The following is an 11861-nucleotide window of genomic DNA, read 5'->3' on the forward strand; positions in this document are numbered from 1 at the left end:
GGTGTGGTTGGACTATACAGTTAGGAAACTACAAATATAGAAAATAGTCTGGGTGCTTAAAGTTTAATGTAATATACTGTAGAAGCTTACATTATGATGCTTCTAATTCTTTCCATGTATGTTATTAATTGTAGCTGTTCAAACACCTGTTTTTGGTGGTAGAAGTGGACCAATAACTGGCACTTAGCCATACTCCATTTTTATTACTCATGTGCTTCAACCATTTAATAAACAGAACAAGTAACATTTGCTGTGGAGTTCATTTATTTTTCCTACAAAGTTCCATTAAGGGGTAGTCATACTCAGCACAAAACTGAGTTAACTTAAGCTAAACCAAACACATGTAGCCTTCTGCATTTATCTAAATACATTAGTCCCTCTTGAAGGAAAAAAAAAATGTGCACACACAAACACTGGCTTTTATGCCTGGCTCTGCCACTGGCCTGCTTGGGTGACCTTGGGTAAGTTGCTTCCACCACTGCCTCAGTTTTCCCCATCTGTAAAAAGTTGGGATGATACTGACCACCTTTTCTAGTGTGTTTTTCATGCATAGATCTTAGTGCTTTGAAAGTTAATACCTAAAGGCTTTCACAAGCCAGTAGTGATCTAACTATTCAAAGTTGCTCCCTGTTTTCTATATTGTTTACACAAAACCTTTACCTGGGTAACTAGTAGATGAAAGCCTATGCTGTTGTACAGGTGTATCAGGTGGCTCAAGTAATCCACCATCTGTGCTCTGTATCTAGTTAATTTTTCTTTAGGGTTGCTGTGACCAGTGAAGGTAGCTTTCTTTCTTGGCATTGTGTATGGTCAAAGCCTAGAGTGGTACTGGTAATGGTGCTCCCATATGCCAGTATGTATGGAAACTGTTCACTTGTCTAATTCTTTGACCAGACAATTTTGGTATTTGTGGTAGGCTTTCACACCAGTGTGTCTGTGTACTGTTTTCCCAAACATCACACCAGTAAACATGCTAACATAAAGCAGCATATACTAGTGAACAGGAAACCATATAGAGCAGCAGTAAAGCTGCATATGTAGGTAGTATTTTGGGGCTCTTGTTCTGTGCTGTAGTGAACCATGCTGCAGTTTGTACATGGTCCCCAAAGCCTGTGCACAGAGCTGCCCCCTGGCTGGAGGCACAACCAGTTCTGTTATCCTCCCTCCCCATAGCTGTTACCCCCACCTCCTCTGATCAACTGTCACATTATCTTTGGCCTCTAACATTCCATCTAGCTCTTGCAGGGTGCAGTGATTGAACTTGCTGATATTCTAAAGAAAAAGCTCCCAATCATATTCATAGCTGTTTCCATCCTTTCACACTGAGTCAGAGATCCTTGGTTTTTCGGAGTGACACACAATGACAGTCCTGGAAGATCTGTGTTCATGTGCAGGTGGTGAATGAGTGGCTATGTTCAGTTGTAGAGGTGGCTTTGAAGAACTATGGAGTTGGGCCAAGTAATCCACCAGCTGTGCAGTCTTCCTCATACAACCAATGAAATTTGCATACAAATTAGCTATAATGATAGTGTGGTAACTGGACTCTTAGCATGGCATAGATACATGCCTTAATGTAACTGAGTACTGCAGGGATGTAAGTTTTAAAATCAAAAGGGGTGAGAATTCAAAAAATTGAATAACCAACTGTAAGAGCCCAGGATGATTCAATCTGGTGATATTCTAACCAAAAAGCCCTCAGCCATGCTTGTAGCTGTTTTGATTGCCTCACCCTGCCTCTACAGCCATTTTAGGCTTCAGAGTGACTCTCAGGGAATCTTAGTACATAGAGGCTTGTGCTGAAAGCTCCTGTTAGCATACTGCAATTAAAGAGTTGAAACTCATATGGCTTAGTACAGTTTTATTTCACTAGGAAACAGACAGTTGCTGTCTGCACTATAGAAGCTGCAGTGTAGTCTCACTGTTTTATAACCTAGGATATTGATTCACTTTGCTTGTTTAACTCCCACCATCAGTAGTGGAGACTTTTCCATCCCAAAATAGAAAATAGCAAAATTAAGTTACATTCAGCATCTTCATGGAAGTGGAAAGTGGGTGGGGCAGTTAGTCTGTCACATGTTCATGTACTGTGCAAGCTTGACTGTGTCTTTATTCTTAGTTGGGTAAGATGCTGCAGTTTAGTGAGACTGGATGCCCTACCATCAGGCACATCAGCAGCAGTGTCTGTAATGGAATTTAGATTGACAGTTTACCTAGTATTAAATTCTTGAAATGGGTAAAAAATAGTTGCTCTTTAATAACTGGTCTCCTAGAAGGGACAGTACATGTTCTTCTGAACAACTAACAGCTCCTCTAACACTGAAAATAGGCCCTATCTAAACTATTGACCATTAGCTGTTTGAGCTTGAGTTCAGTTGTGATTAAGATATTCATAGATTCTAGGACTGGAAGGGACCTCGAGAGGTCATTGAGTCCAGTCCCCTGCCCATATGGCAGGACCAAATACTGTCTAGACCTATATGTTTACCTATTAAGTGTTCTACCATGATTTAAGTATAAAACCAGGAATTAGATACTACTATACATCAGTTATACCACATCTCCAGTTTGTCATCAGTAGGAGAGTGTCAAATAGATTTGACATTTCAAATTGCTAAGCAGTCTTGACTATAAAATAGTACCATAAGTGTTGCTATTAACTTTCACTGCCTTCTGATTTTAGCTGATGTGGAAGGAACCCATCACACTGCATTCCACCTCAAATGCAGCATCTTTGCTAGGAGAGAGGTAGTCATGTTAGCTCTATCAGATACATATAAAATTACAAATAACTGAAGAGGCACAGTTTATCTGTATGTCAGGTTACCAATATGTCACCACCAAAGGAAAACTTGGTGGTTGGAAAAGGAGCAGTCAATAAGGGCCGGAGATTATAAACACATCACTGGAACCACTAATTGATTTCAGTGGGCATTGGGTCAGGCCCTTATTGACTGCTCCTTTTCCAATCACCAAGGCTAACGATTAGAGCAGGTACTTCACAGTTGAGTAGTAAATTTGGGGGAAGGGAAATATGTTGTTATAAAGGGATCTCATCATAACCAAATGGACTGGCCTGCAAAACTAGAATTCATTCAAAATGAAACACTAGTTTTTTGTTGTAGAAATAAATGTGCAATGAGAGCTTCAAGTTCTGACATTGCAAGACTACCATCATCTGTAAAAAGCTTTTATCAGTGGTCACTAATATCTAAGAAGAGAGAATGGTCCCCACCCCACAAGTAGTTATATCATTCTCTGCTGTACAGTTAAGCGAGCAGAATTCCCATTACAAAACAAAACCCCAAAAGTCACTGCAGGGGGGAGGTTGGACTCTTTGGAACCATTTCCTGCTGTTGATGTTTTGAGACCTAAGGCAATATAGCCTCGGTATTGATTTTTGCCTCCCATAGTTTGTCTACTTAACTAGACTATTGTCAGATATTAAAAACGCACATCCTTTAAATGGAAAAACACCAGTTTAAAGTTTAACTTATTTTTATGGTACTCTAAGAAAAACTGAAATGAGCATATAGTCAAAGCCTGTTAGAAATATTGATTTTTCCCCTCAAGATGTGTGAGAGACTAATTATTAATTCTCAACTAATCAAAGAAAAGCCACCACTCTCTACCTGTACATTTTTCTTTCAGCTAGTGAGGAGTCTTTGAAGGGGTGGAGAGGAGATGGTGCTGTCCAGTATATTGATTTCAATACTTCTGCAATAGTATCTGATAAGTGAAATTCCAAATATCCTGGCCCTTTACAAACTTTAGTTAACATACATTTCTGTACTGCTTATCTAGACCTAAAGAGTAAGTCATAAAACTGTCAAATCTAACAAAGGACTGACAGAGCTGTCATTTTAACAAAGGAGGGCTGAAAGAAGCAGCTTTTGCAATAAGAAGGAATTGGAAAGCAAAGTGTCTAGGCTGACAGCTACATTCCATTTATTTATTTATTTTTAAACAGAACTTGCAACTCCAACTTTCAACTGTCCCATATCTGATACTCTTGTTCCTAATCTGCTTACTCCAATAGGAGCCTTTCAGTGACGTGTCACTCAAAGGGCAGCACCAGCAAGAGATAACAGGCCACTTGAGTGGAGATAGTGATGCAGGTTTTTCTAAACTTTTTAATAGGTGGTAAGTATGTATTGAGTTCACAATCACAGCAGTTTTCTTTTAGCTCCTGCATCTCACATTTAAGTTGATCATTGTACATCAACATGCTCCTACTGATTCTGAAGTTTATGTCAGAGCCCCTTAGTTTAAAGCTCTAATTTTTGCCATTGAGGTAGCCTCCCTTCTCCAGTTCTGTTCTAGTATCTTGCCTCCTTCCTGTGATGCTTTAGGGCCTCAAAAGCATTAGCTCTGTTTTATTGCATGGCAGGTTGTGGAGCAGAGTCAGAATACTCACATTTCCCACCACCCATTTTTAAAGGTTCATTTCTACTCCCACCTCCTTTTAAAGCCTGCTTACACTCCAACCATCACCTTATCTTAACACCCGAGCTTGTGTGATGAGACAATACCAGCCTCTTACATTCTAGAGATGGAAAGGATCTTCACACCACTCCTGACTGCAGGCCTCCCAGCAGCTTCTAAATCTAACTTCTGAAATACTGCAACTCGTATATCTGTTTTTCTTTTACACTATTTCCTACATAACCACTGGCCCAAAAGGCACCTTGTTTTGTTTGTATGCAGCAATCCACCACCATTGTAATTTAAGCTGGGAATACTGGTGCCACGCGTAAAGACCCGGACCACACCATCATCACCCCAACCGCCAGAGCTATGCTGGAAAGGTCCCTGAAAGACGCGATCCGCTGCCACTATGCCAAGAACCTCAAGCGGAAGCCGGACCAGGGCAAGGTGTTCGAGGTGTCCAGCAAGTGGGACGCCAGTAACCACTTCCTCCCTGGGGGCAGCTTCACCAGGTTCGCTGACTGGCGGTTCGTCCACAGGGCCCGACTCAACTGCGTTCCCCTCAACGGAGCCATCTGCCACGGCAACCGGGACAAGTGCCGCAGGAAGTGCGGCTACGCAAACGAAACCCTGCCGCACGTCCTGTGTGGGTGCAAGCAGCACTCCGGAGCCTGGCGGCACCACCACAATGCCATCCAGAACCGGCTGGTGAAAGCCATCCCGCCGTCCCTGGGGAAGATCACCCTCGACTCCGCCATCCCCGGGACAGACAGCCGACTGCGACCCGACATCGTCGTAACGGACGCAGAAAAGAAGAAGGTCCTCCTGGTAGACGTCACGGTGCCTTTTGAAAACAGGTCACTGGCCTTCCACGAGGCCCGAGCACGGAAGGAGTCAAAGTACACCCCGCTGGCCGAGACCTTGAGAGCCCAGGGCTACGAGGTCCAGATACATGCCCTGATTGTGGAAGCCCTGGGCTCGTGGGACCCCCACAATGAGCCGGTTCTGAGAGCTTGCGGAGTCGGTCGACGCTACGCCCGGCTCATGAGACAGCCCATGGTGTCCGACACCATCAGGTGGTCCAGAGACATTTATACGGAACACATCACAGGACACCGCCAATACCACACTGAGTAACAGACTGCTGACCAGGGAAATAACCCACTTCCTTCCCTGACGAACCAAGGGACGCACCCCACCCAGGTACTCATTCGCTACATACTGACTTGGACTCCTTATACGTTCCATGGGTGGCGTACCCGCGCCCACTTATCCACTGACACTTGAAAAACTGTTGCACCCCAATCTGGGTCTATGCCGGTTATGTGATATGTATGTATCTCTTCACCCTTGCAACCGACACCTGTAATCCTTCATAACCCAAGCCTGACCCCAGATGTACAGTACCTTCCCTCTTAACTTGTGTATATTTAATTTTAAACATTCACTTTAATAAAACTGATGTGACACGGTTTGGGGAGGATGAGGGAAGGATATTAAATTACACAACAGCGCTGATCCTGAGCTCATGTGGCACTAATAGCCTTTTCATATTAAGAAGATGACAATTAATTAAAATGAATATGCTGCCAAGATTGTTAGACCTGTTGCTGATCATTCTCCTGTAAATTACGTCTGTTTTGTTCAAGATTAATGTGACAAGGCAGAAAAGCCAGAATCACTATATAGACACAAATTGCCAGTAGGATGGAAATGTGGGTCTCTTCCCAATTTAGTTCTTTGTGATATACTTTCTATTCAATATGCCTCAGATATCACACACATTGGAGATAACTCCTTTGCACCACTGACTGGAAAATATTGAGAATAGACCCTGATGTCCCATTCTTTTGGGGGAAGCAACATGATAGCTTTTTTGTAGAGAAAGTCCCATCAGTTAGAGTTCATGGAGAGGGAGTTTTAGGATAAGGCAGCCATGGAATGAGCAGGGTCCCTGAAGAGCAAAGGGCCAGGAGAAACTGAATCACATGCCCAATGGTAACCAGCTCCTTCATCCAGGTGCCAGATGGTGTGATAGATCACATATCTGCAGAGTTTAGTGCGCAACACTCCAAAGGAGTGGAGGTTAGCTGGTAGCGGAGGTGAGGTGGGCTTCTTAGATAAGGAAATAGAAGGAGTAGAGCAGAGTGTCTTGGTGCTAAGCTCCACAGCATCTGTAGAAATGAAGTCGTGAAATGAGAGCCTGATTATGAGGCAAAGAAAGAGCCAGAGGCCCAAAGAGGCTTCTTTTTGTCTCCCCAGCGAAAGGACAGGATGACCTCAAGCACTGGAGCTGGGAAAGAGGATTCTTGCTCCTAGTAGCTTTTTCTAGATTCTCCCCTTCCCCCCCCCCCCCCCAAAGTGTGATCCTTTTAAGCAGGAGATCAGCTAGATTAAACTTTGCACATTCCTCATCATTCCAGCCTTCAACTTAAACATGTCCATGGTCATACAGTGACAACCTCCATAGATCTTGAAGTGATCTTGGCACTTTTGCAGGCATGAGTAAGGAAGAGCCCTTGACAGAATCTGAAAGAATACTAGCTTTGTGGACAGGTTCAAGGAGAGGGGACACAAAGGAAGAGACCTTTTCTGTGGTCCACCTGCAGAACACATGTTGAGCAACCCTGCGAGTAACTGCTGTGATTTTACAGGTCCAATGAAAAGCCAAGTCTTCTGCCAGTGGAATTAAAGGCAGGGGGTGGCATCCCTGGTTGAGGAGATTTGCATCCACCTCAGGGACTGGTAATATTTGGGTCCTCTGGGGAGACTGAGTTCCACTTTGGCCTGGGACAGGAGTTGAGACCTTTTTTCCACATGTTCCCACTCTACACACTACATGGAGAATGTCAAGGTGCAGGGGAAAGATGGTTCATGCCATAACTAAGGAAAATGTCTTGAAAATGAGACCTCTTGCTCTCAACAGGTGTTTGATTACTGTCTTCCACTCCCCTAGGTTAATCTTCATCACAATGGGCCCTGAAGGAGGGGCGGAGGCTGGATCTTTTAGCCTTCTCATCTTTGTGCACCCTAGGAAAGAATTAGGAATAGAGGAGGAGGACTGAAGCAAGGGTGCCATGCTTCCCAGTCAAAGACAGCAAAAGAGATGGGAAGAGAAAGGGAAAACGGGGGGCTTATTTCCTGTCAGGTAGAGCCATAGTGCAAGCTGTCCCTGTGCAGGCATAGGAGAATGAGAAACTATAACAACCAGAATTATGTGAGAGTCATTTTCCTGTGAAGGGGCTTTGTGCCGCTAACTATGCAAACAGGGTTTTGGAGGATGGGAGAGATTAAATAAATGAAACCAGCATATGACCACAGCCCCTACATATAATCACAGAAACATAGGACTGACACAAAAGGAAATGAAAAATTAATCTCTCATCTGCTAGCAGCTGCTTGGCTACTGGTAGGTAGCCTCTCTTTGGAAAAAGAAAAATAGCCCGGGAATGGTTAAAAAAATATGGGAGGTGGTGAGTAGGGAAAAATTAACACACCAATTATCTATCCAGCAAAATAGACAGAGGACAGATAATGAGATACCTTTTATTCAGTACTCAAAGTACATTCACCTGCAAAAACAAAAAGGCATGCCTGTCCAATTTTTTTGAATATTAACATTTGAGAGACATACCTGGTCTGTTAAATATTTGTATATTTATTAAAATTGAATGAAATCAATAAATCACTAAAAATGACATAGGCATTGTAATAATGTTCACTCTGAGATATGGTAACACTGTGTTAAACAGAAAGATCCGAGGACTATATTCCTGTATATCTCTTTAAACAAAAGCTAACTGCTGTAATGATTGTTTTGTTTCTGATATTTGCATGGCAAGGGTTTCTAAACGTTACAACTTCCTAAATAAATTGTTTTAATAAGAAAGAACAAGCAAACTGTAGGACTGGAAAGGACCTTGGTAAGTTATCTAGTCCAGTTCCCTGCACTGAGGCAGGACTAGACCAATGATTCCCAAAGGAGGTTCCTCAGACCTCTGGGGGTCTGGTCTGCCATGAGTTATGTGGGGGTCTGTCCCTTGAGCCAGGGCCAGAACGCTCTGGAACAGCATTTTGGCACTTCTGCTGCATGGAGGATGCCATTTTATTCTCATAATGAAGTCCTCCACACAGCATGACCTTGCATGCACCGTGTGAGAGGGGTCATGCTGGCAGAGGCGTTCTCATGCAGGAAGGGACGTTCCAAGTAGTACTGGAAATGAAAAGGGTCTCAGGACACTTGTTAAGATGCCAAATGGGTTGTTGGGGGAAAAAGTTGCTAACCATTGATCTAGACCATCCCTGACAGGTTTTAGTCTAACCTGTGCTTATAACCCTCCAATGACAGAGATTTCACAACCTCCCTAGGTAATTTGTTCCAGTGCTTAACCACCCTGACAGTTAGGAAGTTTTTCCTAATGTTTAACCTAAATCTCCCTTGCTCCAATTACTTCTTGTACTGTCCTAACTGGATAAGGAGAACAATTTATCACCCTTCTCTTTATAACAACCTTGAAGACTGTTATGTTCTCCTCCCCCCTCCTCCATCTTCTCTTCTCTTCTCCAGACTAACCAAACCCTATTTTTTCAATCTTTCCTTGTAGGTCAAGTTTTCTAGACCTTTAATTATGTTTTACTGCTCTCTTCTGGACTTTCTTCAATGTGTCCATATCTTTCCCAAAGTTTGGTGCCCAGAACTGGACACAGTACTCCAGATGAGACCTTATCAATGCTAAGTAGAGTGGAAGAATTACTTCTTGTGAATTGCTTACAATATTCATGCTAATACATCTCAGAATGATGGTCACTTTTTTTGCAACCGTATTACATTGTTGACTCATATTTAGTTCATGATCCACTATAATCCCCAAATCCTTTTCTGCAGTACTCATTTCTAGGCAGTCATTTCTCGTTTTGTATGTGTGCAATTGATGATTCCTTCCTAAATGTAGTACTTTATATTTGTCCTTATTGAATTTCATCCTATTTCATTGAGACCATTTCTCCAGTTTGTCAAGATAGTTTTGAATTTTAGTCCTGTCCTCAAAACCGCTCACAACCCCTCCCAGCTTGGTATTGTCTGCAAACTTTATAAGCATACTCTCTCTGCCATTATCTAAATCATTTATGAAGATATTGAATAGAACTGGACCCAGGACAGATCCCTGTGGGACTCCACTCAATATGCCCTTCCAGCTTGACTGTGAACAATAGATAACTACTCTCTGAATTCAGTTTTCCAACCAGTTATGCACCCACTTTACAGTAGGTTCATCTAGGCTACATTTCTCTAGTTTGCTTATGAAAAGGTCACGAGACAGCATCGAAAACATTACTAAAGTTGAGATATATCATATTTACTGCTTCCCCCCACCCCGCATCTGCAAGTCTTGTTACCCTATCATAGAAGGATATTAGGTTGGTTTAGTATATTTGATTTCTTCTTGACAAATCCATATTGATAGTTGATCATCACCTCATTATCTTCCAGGTGCTTAAAAATTGATGATTTGCTCTATCATCTTTCTGGGTACCAAAGTTAAGATGATTGGTCTAGAATTCCCTGGGTTGTCCTTATTCCCCTTTTTATAGATAAGTACTATATTTGCTCTTTTCTAGGCCTCTGGGTTCTCTCCTATCCTCCACAAGTTCTTAAAGATAATCGCTAATGCCTCAGAGATCTCTTTATCCAGTTCCTTAAGTATTCTAGGATGTATTTTGTCAGACCCTGCTGACTTGAAGACATCTAACTTGTCTAAATAATTCTTAAGTTGTTCTTTAGCCTCAGATCCTACCCTATTTACACGGATGTTCACTATGTTAGTCATCCAACCACTGCTAACCTTTTTGGTGAAAACAAACAAAAAAGGCATTTAACACTTCAGCCATTGCTGCATTTTCTGTCATCGTCTTTCCCTCCTCATTAATTAATGGGCTCACTCTTGGCCTTCCTCATGTATTTGTAAAATGTTTTATTGTTATACTTTACATCCCTAGCTAGTTTAATTTCATTTTGTGCCATAGCCTCTCAAATTTTGTCCCTATGTGCTCTTGGGGTTTTTTGTTTTTTTATATATATTCATCATTCGTAATTTGATCTAGTGTCCACTTTTTGTAGGATTTTTTTGAGTTTCAGGTCACTGAAGATCTCCTGGTTAAGCCACGTTTACCATACATCCTGTCTTGCCTGCGCATTGGGATAGTTTGCTCTTGTGCCTTTAATGTCTCTAAAAAACTGCCAACTCACCTGCCTTCCACAGGATCCTACCTACCAATTCTCTGAGTTTGCTGAAGTCTTCCTTCTTGAAGTCCATTGTCTTTATTCTGCTGTTTTCCCTCCTGCCATTTTGTAGAATCATGAACTTTATCATTTCATGATCACTGTCACCCAAACTGCCTTAACCTTCAAATTCTCAACCAGTTCCTCCCTGTCAAAATCAAATCCAGAATAGCTCCTCCACTATCTGCTTTCTCTATCTTCTGTAATAAAAACTTGTCCCCAGTGCATTCCAAGAACTCATTGGATAATCGGTGTCCTGCTGTATTATTTTCCCAACAGGTGTCTGGGTAGTTGAAATCCCCCATCACCATCAAGACCTGTGCTTTGAATGATTTTGTTAGTCATTTATAAAAGCCTCATCCACGTCTTCTTCCTGCTTAGGTGATTTATAGTAGACCCTACCATGACATCATCCTTGTTTTTTTACCAATTATCTTTACCCAGAGACTTTCAACAGGTCTGCCTTCCACTTCTATCTTGACCTCAGTACGTGTATACATCTCTGATATACAAGAAAACACCTCCTCCCTTTTTTCCCTGCCTGTCCTTCTTGAATAAGTTGTACTCTTGTATACCAATATTCCAGTCATATGACATAACTAGCATCTGAGACTTATTCACAATTGTGATTATTCACTAGTACTTCTAGTTTTCTGTTTATTCCCCATACTTCTTGCATTAATAATACAGACATTTAAGATGTTCATTAGATTTCTCCGCTATGTCCCCTCTTGTCTCTCCTTTGTCCCCTGCTACGATTGCCTATGTTCCCCCCAAATTCCAGCCCTTCACCCTGGTCTCCATGTTCTGGACTTACCTGTGGGCTTTTGTCTCATGCCAACATCAAACCTACTTTAAAGTGCGCCTCACCAGGTGACCAGTCTGTATCTGAAGCTTTCCTTGACAGGTGGGCCCCATCTCTGCTCAGCAGTCCCCCTCAGAACAGCATCCCGTGGTCAAGGAAGCCGAAGCCCTCCTGGCAACACCATCCTCACAGCCAGGCATTCACCTCCAGGATGTGTCTGTCTCTGCCTGCGTCCCTACCCTTGACCAGAAGGATTGATGAGACCTCCACCTGCTCCCAATCTCCTTCACCCTCACTCCCAGAGTCCTATAGTCACTTCTGATCTGCTCAGTGTCCTACCTCGCAGTATTA

This window comes from Terrapene carolina, unplaced genomic scaffold (assembly GCF_002925995.2).
Source record: "Terrapene carolina triunguis isolate 2854851 unplaced genomic scaffold, T_m_triunguis-2.0 Scaffold24, whole genome shotgun sequence".
Lineage (NCBI taxonomy): Eukaryota > Metazoa > Chordata > Testudines > Emydidae > Terrapene > Terrapene triunguis.